The following is a 12,330-nucleotide window of genomic DNA, read 5'->3' as shown; positions in this document are numbered from 1 at the left end:
TTGGGGATGTGATAGCCCTGGGCAAAGTAACAACATGAGAAAACTTCTCATTATTGTCTTCCTTCCTTTCCACCATTCTCAATTTCGTCTCTACAAATACCTCCCTTTCTACCCCTCATCATGGTAATCCTCAAAGAGCCCCCTAACTCCCCAGTGTTTCTTCCCTGTTTAATACTAGTTTAATTAACTTTGTCGAGACAGAGGTTGGAAGGTGGGGGCGGCATTAGGCAAGTCGCCCTTAAAAATCATCCTGCTTCTAATTTTGTATGCTAATCTCCTTTTTTACACTGCCCCTCCTCAGAAGTAGGGAGGAAGAAATGTTGGGAAAACTTGGTGTTGCCTGTGCTGGGCTTCCTGCGGCTGTTTTATTCCTGGGCCCAACTATTTGGATCCTTTCACTCCTCTAGGGCCTTTCTTTGCTCGATTTAACAATGAATGCCGAGCTAATCAGCTCTCTCGGAAATGCGCCACTGCTGAGGAAACTAATCCCTTCTCCTCCGCGCTCAATGGGCCGTCGCCTTCAAAAGGACTTTGGGAAAAGGCTTTGCACGGATTCACACTGTTCCCTCAATAGAAGTTAGTTCAAGTATTGTGCCCAAACAAGTGGTTTTTATAAACAAATGCGTGCCAGGATACCCACCCAACCTGCAAATAGAAAGTGCCAGCCCCAACAGTAGCACATGGTAGCCAAGCCCAAGCCCTCTAGATGAGATGGGACGTGAAAGAGGAGATTAGGGGCACCATTGAGGAGGGGGTAGTTAATTTCTGCACCTTCCTCTTTTTAACCAATAAAGTGTCAAGGAAACACCTTGTTGACATCTTATTTATGAAATAATGATTGCAATCAGAACTCCCCCCTCCTGGAATGACCCCTGGGGGCTGACTGGGGCCAAGACTGGCATGCTGAGTAACACCCTCTCATCAACTACACAGTCATCAACCTTAGTGGGTCTGGCACAGACTGGCTAGGGAGTAAAACACTCATTATAGGTAGCCCTGCCTAAAACTTTGGAGCACAAACCTCTGCCTCGGTTCACAAGGATGCCCCTCTCAGTTTAATAAAGGGTGATTTGATCCTTGACAATTAATATGCAGAGCCCTTCATTTATAGTAAATAAGGGACTGTAGTAGTGATTGGATCAGAGCGGTGTCTTGATAGCCTTCAAGCCTGCCTTTTACTCTTCTACTAGACTTATGACTTCAAAAGATCTATTGTATGACTGGTTACCAATATTTACTGTAAAGGTACTTTAACGGACACTGTTAATTCACGCCAGGCAGCAGTGTTTTTTTGTATGAACAGATGTTCACAGATCACGGATATGCCTCACTTAATCCTCGGTAGAAAACATACCACTGACCTTAGATCATTGTGAGGGGGCTACACCTGCTGACACAGCACAATGTTGGTCTGTGGGAAACCATATTTGGCTGTTTCTGACCCAAACACCAGACACACCTGTGACACTACGCACTGAGTCGAGAGCAATTCTGCAGTGGGAGCATAGATGAAAGACAATAATTGTGAAAATGTGGATTAATCCTGTTCTGGTGGGTGGGATCTGTGGATAATACCGTGCTTAACCTGGGGGACCTGGATGTCCTGGTCCTGAGGTTCACACAGCAGCCAGGAGATCTGAGTCCACAAGGATACAGTAATGACTCTCATACTCCAGTTGATCGGGACCACCTCAGAGGCAATCTAAAGCTTTACATTACGGTAGCACTGACCCCACTCTAATCCCTTCGGGCTGTGCGTTTCAAATCTCATTTACAATATCAGGATCGCCTGATTTAATAAATGTCTGGTCTTGAAAGTCTTGGAATCTCTTTCTTATACACACAGACACTTCCTCCTGATGACACACCAAACCAAAATAACCATGCAGATTGCAGTGTAACACATGGTTCACACACACAAACAGCAGGTACCACCTCCCCCCAGAGAGTGATGTAACCTCTGACCGAGGGGCCTGAACTTCCGTCTTCCCTCCATCCAAACCTTAGAGGGGTCGGGATGGGGGGGCTAGCCCTGCCAGGTCCAGTTTGCACCGGGGAATGAGCCTGAGGTGGTGGAGAGAAAAATGTCACAACAAGCAAGAAGTGTGAGAGATTAAAGAGCTGCTCTCTCTTATTGCCAGGACAGCCAATTTGCACTGCTGGTGGCAACAAAATGGCATCAAACACTCAGATAAAGAACAGAGAAGACAATAACGTTTGGATACCCATATAATTACTCTAAAACGTTATGTTTTTAAACAGTCTTTTACTATAACTTACATTTCCACTGCTGCTTTTCACCAAGTTAATAGTTGATATAGACAAAATGAAGAGATTTCAAGTAATGATTCAAGTCATGGAAAATAGGAAAATTACATTTAATGCTCCCAAGAATCGTTGACTAATAGGATTTATGTCTTAAGGGATCTGGACACACAACACCCAGATGGGTAGGGTCAATATGGACGTGAAAGAGCAGCAAAACAGATGAGAGAGCCATCGGTGGAATCCCTTAATGCATTTGACCAACATTGTACCATGTTTGCTAATGTTGACTTTTGAGGTAAAACATATATTCATACAAGGTTTTTGTGTAATTTGTGCAACTGAAGATGCATATTATTTTCACTACAAACCCCAAAAAAGGACATTCTTTGTCAGGTACTTGTCAGGTACTTGTCTGATATATATTTAGTCCTTATGAATATTTACTGTAACAAGACTATTACCCGACATGTTCCACTGCAGGACTGAAAAGGATGTAACTGCTTTGATTTGTCCATCACTGCTGTGTCACAGAGGGGGTTTCAGCGATCTGGAGTTAGCATCAGCAGGATTGAGATATGAGCCTTCTCAGCACAGCAGGGTGGCCAATTCCCATGCTGTGGATATCTGTCTACGGAAGAGAATGGGAAAAGAAGGGCATCAGAGGGATAAGCCTAGTTCAGTTGTCTGCACAGGAAACACAGAGCATGGGAAAACACCAGGAGGTCCTGCTCTGTCCCTGCTGTGGAAATGGAATTGTGCTGATGGCATAAAACCTAGAAGGGGTGCTAATGGTATCTGATTGACTGACTGGTCCTTTGCAATACATTTTAGAAGGTAAAACTGGTTGATAGAGGGCAATTGTGAACCATTTGAGCAGTCAGCACATTGTAAAAATACCAGGTACGTTTGCTTGTAGTTTTCCTGGTGATCAATGAAGCAATGTAGGGGTTCTGTAACCATTTGTCAATATATTGAAATACTCAAACACTTGAGTATTTCAAGTGTTTGCTTTGAACTCTGAAAGAGTGGAAATGATAGAGGTACACTTTTGAAATACTCTGTCAATATTTAAACACATTTCATCACCGTTTAAAGAGGTTTTCTGCTGGTAACAGAACAATGAGTCCATCTGCTGGTGTATTTTTGTAACTACTTCACTGTCAGTGTGGCCCATAGTTTGTTAGGATCAAACTATAATAAAATCAAGTTATGGTTTGGGAACAGCCTCAAAAGGAAAGTTAAATTCTAAAGACCACCACAACCCTTAATCTAATGATGCAGGTTTAGAGTATAGTGCTTAAACAGTGTGATAGCTGTGTGGTAGTCAAAACCTTGGATTGCACATTAATAAGGTAAGGTTGTGGTGGTCGTCTTCCTTTCACTTTTCACATTATCTCGAACTCTTGTAGTCCTGCAAACAACAGCACTCATAAAAATCACAAAAAGCTTTTCAGCCACAAAAGACAGGGAGATTCCAAGACTTTTGATAAAATGTCAAATGAGGGCATGACCTCAGAAAATGCTCTAGTGTCGCCCAGTGGTAAGGCAAGGCATTGTGTGCTCCTTGCATAACCCTTTCATGCATAGTGGTCACAGTGGACTGCTATTCAAAACCCATTTTCTTGTATATGCATGGGTTGATGGTCTAGTTGCACATCAGCCGCTCCAGTGGAAACTATTGCATCATCCCGTACATTGCAACCCATTGGCCAGTTGTTTTAAGTGCAACAACATTTTCTCAAATCCAAGATGGCCGACAGAGGGTCAAAACTGAATATCTTGTCAATCCTTCTATAGAAGTAGACCCTTGCAGAAAAATTACATTTGATAACATCAAGTAACTACTAAAGACTAATATAATTGTAAATTGTAAATGACAATTAATCATCTGTCCACTAAATTGGACATCATGTGTTGCTAGCTATATGTCGACTACAATTCATTCAATTACTGCAATCTTTCCCCCAAATACACATCCCCTCCAATATTCAAATCTGGTCAAAATGTCCCCCCCCCCCCCCCCCCCCAATATATTGATATAAAAATACAAATAAAATATTAATGGCAACGACGCACGCTGTCCGAAATTATCATAACAAATGTAATCATATTCATAACTAAATGTAAAAAGTTTTCAGGGGGGGACCCTCAGACTCCCAAGCAGATTTTGTCCCCCCCAATGTTGATTCCATGGCTACGGCCTTGATCTGCAGTAACTTTATGGGCTGTTATCAATTGATTTATGTTTTTATTATGTAACTTGCAGTTTGTGTAACAAAAACAACATTTTGCGCAGATTAGTTAATTATGTCAGTAACAGTTAGTGTTTTTATGTTTTGTAGATCTCAAGTGCAGTTTGAGGTAGAAAAGTCTAAAAGATAGTGGAGCAATTACCATCAGAGTCAAGTGAGGATGATGCTCGTGGCAATGAGGAAGATGGTTTCCAGAAAAAAGATTTGGAAGCACTAGCAGTAGTGATAGTGGTGCTGATGCCGAGGGACTTGAGGATGCACCACCTGACAGAGCTCAAGGACAGAAAAAAGCATGCATGTCTGGAAAACCAAAGGCAACCAGTTTGAGGGAGATTTGCCTTATTTTTTTGGAGAATGGAAAGTGAATGTTGAGGAAACAGAACCAATAGATTTCTTTATGCATCTATTTCCAGATTATCTGATGAATACAATAGTGCACAACATAAACCTGTATACACTCCAAAAAAGAAAAGAAAATCTGGCCTTGACTAAAAATGAAAAGAAGACATTTCTAGGAATCAATATGTCAATATTGACATATCAATAATCAATACCTCAATACCCAAGATCAGGAATGTACTGGTCATCAGAGGATGGGGCTTTCGTCTTGATTTGATAGCAAATGCCATGCCAGTAAACAGATTTGAGCAGATTCTGAGGTACATTCACTTTGTTAATAATTACACACAGGAGCCAGAAAATGCTGATATGTTCTTCAAAATCAGACAAGTGTACTCAAGAAAACCTTCCATTCAGCAGTTGATCCAGACTCATTTTAATCAATTGATGAGCAGATCATTCCCTTCAAGGGCTGCCTGTCTCTCAGTCAGTATATCCCCAAAAACCCAATCGTTGCGGTGTGAAAGTGTGGGAGAGCGCAGGGTCCTCTGGATACATATAGTTTTGAAGTGTATCAGGGGTTAGCTGGGCAGGCTTAGGTCATTCAGTTGGGAATGGATGCAGAAGTAGTCATGCGCCTCTGTGATGACATACAGCAAAAGAATCAAAAGGTGTTCTTTGACAACTTCTTCTCCACCATTCCACTCACTCAGGCATTACCACAACAGGGCATCTATGACACTGGCACATGCAGAATCAACAGGCTCCATGGAGCACAACTGAAGCTGAAGAGTGAAAAGCAACTCGGAACAGAAGGAAGAGGAGCTTGCTCTGTTGTCAGCAACGCTGAAAAGCTCACTGTCACACATTGGCTTGATAGTTCAGTGATCCACATGGTCTGTTCCTGCATTGGCCAGTCCCCACCAGATTAGGCCCAGACATGGAACAAGAAAGAAAATAAGACGCTCAACATCCAAAGGCCGTTTTCTTTGAAATGGTACAATCAGCATATGGGAGGAGTAGATCTCATGGATCAGTGTGTCACAATGTATCCTCTCAGCTGCAAAAACAAACGGTGGTACATCCGAGTGTTCTTTCACTTCTTGGATGTGACCACTGTTGCCTGGCACTTCTACAGAATGTCTGGTTTGGAAAACAAGGATCTTTTCAAGCATTTCAAGGCATCTGTAGCTTATGCGCTAATCAGTGCAGGTTCCATCCAGACACCCACAAGAGGAAGACCCAATGCCACCCCACCTCCTTTGAAGCGCAGATCAGTGTCCAAGACACCCCCAGAGATCAGGTTTGGCCCTTAAATGCCAGACCAAGTTCTTTGTAGTTTAATAAGATATGAAATGATGCAAATCAAACAATGAGTACAATACACCATGGTGTCTCAATCTAGATCGGCGATACCAGTCAATGTTACCAGTCTTGCTTCGTAGAGTGGAGAAGACAAAGGCCTTTGTGAGAATAGTCTTGACAGAAGTCAGAGAGAGTTCTGCCTGACCTGTGCAGGGCACACAGTTCTTTTACCCCTCCTGAGAGGGAGGTTTTTGTCAGGTGATTGGTCAACAGAAGATGGGGCGAGATTTACTCATCCTATTAGATTTTAAAGGAAGTCTTTGGGCAGTTAGGTGGGGAGTCCAAGGGTCTGGTGATGTCTCAGGGGGCAGACCTAAAAGGTCAGATGATGTGCCAGGGGCAAAAGGATACATCCTCCTCCGAGCAAAGGGATACATCCTCCACTGCCTAAAACCGGTTCTGTCTCCCCCGCTAGACCCACAGAGTAGTGAGCCCTAATGTATCTTTTATCACCTGGTGTTGACTCTCCAGAGCTGTGAGGACCATTGTACCCTCTCCTTGTCCCATGATGTGGTCATCTCGCCTCCCCTCTACGGTACCATACACCGGCTTTGACTTCCACATACTCTGCAGCAAATCATTTTTTTCATTTCTCATTTATTTCAGGGACAATGCACACTAATCAACAGCAAAACTGTAAGTGCGCCAGAGTTAGCCAGAGAGGCTAATTTTCATCTGCTGTCCCCAGCCAGATGTTTAAAGGCAGCCTAAAATTACAAAATATCAAATAACATACTAAGGTTAAAATAAGTCAATAAACATACAGTAACGTAGACACACCCAGTTCACATATAAGCAACAGAAAAGTGTACTTGCAGTACAAGCGCATATATAGCACTGAGGCACATAACATACATCAACACGGCAAACACACATATAAGCAGACAGTACATCAGTGCTTGCATACATGATTGGCAACAAGCCATTCCTTAAGGCTATGTTTAAATGTTTTGTATGTGTCTTTTGTGCGTATGTGTGATGGCAGAGCATTCCAAGTGTGTGCTGACTTTACAGAAAATGCTGATTTGCTAAAAGAGCTAGACCTATGTGAAATAATACAATCACCTCTTGAAGTAGATCTAGTGTGTCTGCCATTCTGAGTGCGCTGTTTAATAAAATCACTAAGCGGAGGTGGAGCCATACCATTTAAAATTTTAAAAACCAAACACACATCAGCGAATTTAACAAGGTTCTCCCACCTCAAGATATTATGTTTGATGAGGATATTGCAGTGATGGTGACTTTTTGTTTTTTTATCAAGTGCTTTTAAAGCTTGTTTATGGAGAATATGGATAGATTTTAATCATATGAACCCGTGCACCCCTCCCTGCCAGTACGCTGACTTATTGCATTCCTCTTTTCACTAAAAGATACATTCTCTTGAGAATGACCCTCTTCTCACTCTCAGACACTGTCACATCCTGTTGCATAATCATAATCATTACTTATTTTATCTGAAGCATTGATTATATCTGGAATAAATGTTCAGCATTGTCATTACACATGTTGGTATATCTGAAGTATTGATTGTCTTTTTATTGTAACAGAGACATGGAACATGCATAGCAGCATAGATTAGCAGCATAGATTTAATTCCTCCACACTACCAAAGGAAGAGAAACAATAGGGTAGTAGTTGGCTTCATAAACAGTCTGAGATTTTTACACCAAGGAAGATTTGTGTTGAATTACCACTGGAAAGGGGCAGATCCTCACCCAGAAGAAAATAAAGTGTGTGCAAATAACTAATTTGTTCTGTCTCCATCCAATACAATGACAACAATGAAGTTATGCCCAGTGAGCCACTGTGGATAAGGAGCACAAGAACAACCCCAATGGTGGAACATTAACACAAAAGTTACCTTAACACAGAATTCCAGACCACCTAAGAACAACTGGTGGAACAGCTGAACCTGCACATCTTTAAACTTACAACATCCATAATCAGTTTACCCACAACAGGGCAGTGGAGAAAGTAGGCCAGGCCTCTGGACATACAAGGTATTTTTCAGACAGTAAGTAGCTACACACCTAAACAGGTAACGTGTTTAATGAACCCCTTGCTTCTGCTCTTGCTGCAGTGAGTGCCATTAGGTCAGGACTTCAGTGCATACGATTTTCATACCAGTACTGCTCAGCCCTCCTTTTTTTTAGTGGGAATCCAGGCAAGTTGTTTGCCATTGCGTAGCCTACTTATAGTTAAGTGACTGGATGTCCTTTCTTCTGAGTGGGAAATTTCTTTTGGAAAGGGTTTTGATCAGCCTTTCCAACTCTCCCTCACTTTCTTTAGACAGGACTGGTTTGCGACCTGAAAAAACGTTTCATTTTATTCCTTGTAATCTCTACAAATATATCGCTACATTAATAACCACTAGCTATTTTAGGGCTTGTGTGTGCCAAGCATTGTCGACTAGCCAATTAGCACAGAACTACATCATGTATATGTGAATAGATTGAATTAAAAAGTAAAAAAAAAAAAAAACACCAGCATCACAGACAAATCTGCAACCCTGTGCCATGGCTTAATTTGTATTTTATTTTTATTAACGTCTCTTTACAAATACAGACAAATCAAAAAGGACTAAATGTGCAGCTAGCTACACAGATGATAAGTTTCTCCGGTAACACTTTAGAATAATGGTCCGTTGTTAACGAGTAGTTATGCAGGAAGTAATAGGTAGTACTACATTAACACCGAATTTAATACTATTAACTAATATGGAACCAAGGTTAACTAAGCAGTAAGTAATAGCTAATTTACTACAAAGGTAGTTCCTTGGTAGGTATTTGGTTATTACTAAATACATATATCCTCATTGGGAACTACTTGTGAACTATGACCAATTAAGAAAGAATAACCAATTAATTACTAATCACAAAAGTATTTTTTTTTACCCTTAACAACATGGTCATAACATTTCAGAAGCTTGTGCCTCAAATGAGTTCTTTGTGGAAACCAGTTTATGAATATTAACGTTACAACATACAATACACAATTAAATATTAGCACAAGCCAGCTGTATTTAAGGGGACTTATGAATAATGATGTTAAAAAAAAAAAATAGAATAGAAGTATGCAGTGGCATAACGACATCTCTGACGTTGATAACAAACCAAACCGTTTCAAAATCGGTTGAAAATTGAGCAAGTTATGGTCATTTAAAAAGTACATGTAGCATCAACACAATGTTATGGGTGAGCGAGTTGACTGTCGCAAGATGGCCGCCATGTGCGGACGTTCGACTCTGTTGTCCGGCAACGCGGACGAGACATCTAGTGTTTATATATATCTATGGACGAAATGACTCGCGAACAGATTTGAGTCCGTCACTTCCGCCTTAGATTCGCGGGTGCCACGAGCAGATTTGCGTCCGTCACTTCTGCCAAGTGGTTAACGTAAGTGTTCCATTTGAGACAGCACTAATCAGCGACGGAGTGCACTACAGAAGTAAGTGCACTGTATTGCAGTGCACTGTATTGCAGTGTACTTCGTAAAGTGTTCGGTAATAGACACACCCAATATGTCCTTGTACCACTTGGCGGTGTTTCTTGCACACGGCACGTTTGAGCATATCGCTCTTATCCACGGCTCCCATCTTCCTCCTGTAATCCAGGACACAGCCATTGCGGATTTATGCCCAGTGGAAATGCCTTTCCCTTTTGTCATGCCACTTGGACTGCAAGCTGCTGACCGTTTTTCTTGAACTCAACTTCTCCCTTTCTGATTTTGCAGGTGAAATGTGGCATCCTTTTCCTGTTGGGCCGCACAGTACCACAAGCACCTGTTCCAAGAGACAGAAGAAGCTGAAAGAGGGTTGGACAGCTGTACCAGTTGTCCACGTATAGTACATGGCCCTTTCTCAGGTGTGGAGCAAGCAAGGTCATAACAACAGACCTAGAAATCCCAAGCTCATCACAATGTTGGATGTCCGTTGTGGATCTTGTGTATATGAGCATGTCTGAACATAGGCAGTACAAACATCACACAACACAAGAACTTAACTCCAAACCTGTGCCTTTTTTGCCAGTATGAATTGACAGAAGCGCAGCCTACCTTTCCACAGCATCAAGGATTTATCTACACGGCGATCCTTGAAAGGAACAAAGACCCGACCAAAAGCAGTGGTAATGCCATATAGAATATTCCTGATCTTGTATCGGGGTCACTTTCTGCCCTTTCATTGTCTTGAAAATGAGGACTGCGGAGAAGGAGGAGAATGCGGTCCTGTGAGAACAGGGAAGCAAAAAAAGGAGTTGCACGCATGGGGTCAGTGCTCCAGTACTCACAAAGAGGACTTCTTCACAACACCCTTAAGTAGCATTGTCATGATAAATGAATATATCTCATCTATGTTTGTGGGTATCCACTTAACCAGCTAACCCACCACTCATGGCGCGGTCTTCTCCTACAGCTGCGAGGCATACTGTTTCCTCGATGATATCCTCAGGTCCTATAAAAAAAAAAACTTGAAGCAGTTTGTCTCAGTATTACCAGAGAATGTCTAATACGGGAAGAACCACATATATATATGTCCTGAGAAAAGTGGACTTTGAGGGTCCATAGACCTATATATAGGGTCCATAGATATATATATATATATATATGGGAAGAACCATAGATATATATAAACACTAGATGTCTTACGGCGGAGTCTAGAACGTCCGCACATGGCGGCCATCTTGCGACAGTCAACTCGCTCACCCATAACATTGTGTTGAATCTACATGTACTTTTTAAATGACCATAACTTGCTCGGTATGCCACTGCATACTTCTATTCTATTTTTAAAAAAATAACATAATTATTCATAAGTATGCAGTGGCATACCGACATCTCTGACGTTGATAACAAACCAACCGTTTAAAAATCGGTTGAAAATTGAGCAAGTTATGGTCATTTAAAAAGTACATGTAGCATCAACACAATGTTATGGGTGAGCGAGTTGACTGTAGCAAGATGGCCGCCATGTGCGGACGTTCGACTCCGTTGTCCGGCAACGCGGACGAGACATCTAGTGTTTATATATATCTATGGGAAGAACCATAGACATATATACAAGAACTGCCACTCTCGGGAAACTTCCGGCTTCTGAACTGGTTGCAGTTCCACTCTAGTTCCATATGAGGGCGCTAACAGGCGAGTGCAGAATGAATGGAGGTCTATGGACCCTCAAAGTCCACTTTTCTCAGGATATCATTTTTTGTCTAGTAATTTGAATGTTGAGTTCGAATAGGGAAGCAAAAAAATACACACTGCGTGTGTTTTAAAGTCGCCTTTTTGTTCTAAAAAGCCTTTTGAAATGACGTCATACGCATCGTACGGCCAGAGATACTGCTTCACGGCAAACTCTGTCCGTTGCTTTTTTCTCTCGAGGCATCGACAACACAGGTGACAGGTCTCTCCCTGTCAATACAAGTGCTAGAAAGAGTTTTGATTCGCTAATGTTGCTAATGCTCTGACATTCTGGTTCCGCTTCGGATGCCATCAAGCGGGATCTCTGGTCGTAGCCAGTCCTTCACTAACCAATCAGCATCCATTACAGTAGCAGAATGCTAGCGTGTTACTGGCAACGACTCACCCTGTAAGAAATCGAAGCGACATAAGTACCCGTTCATTCAACTTTCGACCTATAATCCATTTTGAACTTGCAAAAACTACAATCAAATCTGAGATTTCTCAACAACAATCAGGCGAAAGAGACAAATTTAGCCGTCTAGCTCCATATACTCCCATTCATTTTGCACTCGCCCGCGATCACCCCCAGTGGAACTCTGGTGGAACTGCAACCACATTCGGTACAATGGGGCTTAATAGAGTGAACAGGCTCTCCTTTAGACAGTAGTGATGGGAAGTTCGGATCATTTTACGGACTTGGTTCTTTGAATCTCGTTCAATAGGTGCTGTAATTTTTTATCGAGTTGTGATCCCAAGAATCGATTCGAATCATGAGGTACCAAAAGATTCCCACCCCTAATAAATATAATTGTACCCATATTTTCATGATTCTTTCTTGTCCCTCCAGTTTCTCTCACATAGGCCTAGGCTACCCTCTGTACCTCCGTGTACCCCAAGGTTTTACCGTGACAGGCAGTGAGTGACGGTGGGG

General features: G+C 42.0%; 1 long non-coding RNA gene across 1 annotated transcript; it reads right to left on the bottom strand.

The window, feature by feature from the left end:
• Nucleotides 1-9,764: 9,764 nt before the first annotated feature.
• LOC134022927 (uncharacterized) lies at nt 9,765-10,735 on the bottom strand. The gene is made up of 3 exons (XR_009930713.1): nt 10,609-10,735; nt 10,278-10,448; nt 9,765-10,005 (listed from the first exon to the last, which is right to left on the bottom strand). It is a non-coding gene; the product is annotated as an uncharacterized LOC134022927 (long non-coding RNA).
• Nucleotides 10,736-12,330: the final 1,595 nt, after the last annotated feature.

This window comes from Osmerus eperlanus, chromosome 6 (genome assembly GCF_963692335.1).
Source record: "Osmerus eperlanus chromosome 6, fOsmEpe2.1, whole genome shotgun sequence".
Classification (NCBI taxonomy): domain Eukaryota; kingdom Metazoa; phylum Chordata; class Actinopteri; order Osmeriformes; family Osmeridae; genus Osmerus; species Osmerus eperlanus.
Note: the sequence above shows the minus strand (reverse complement) of the source record. Positions and strands in the feature narration are given on the sequence as shown.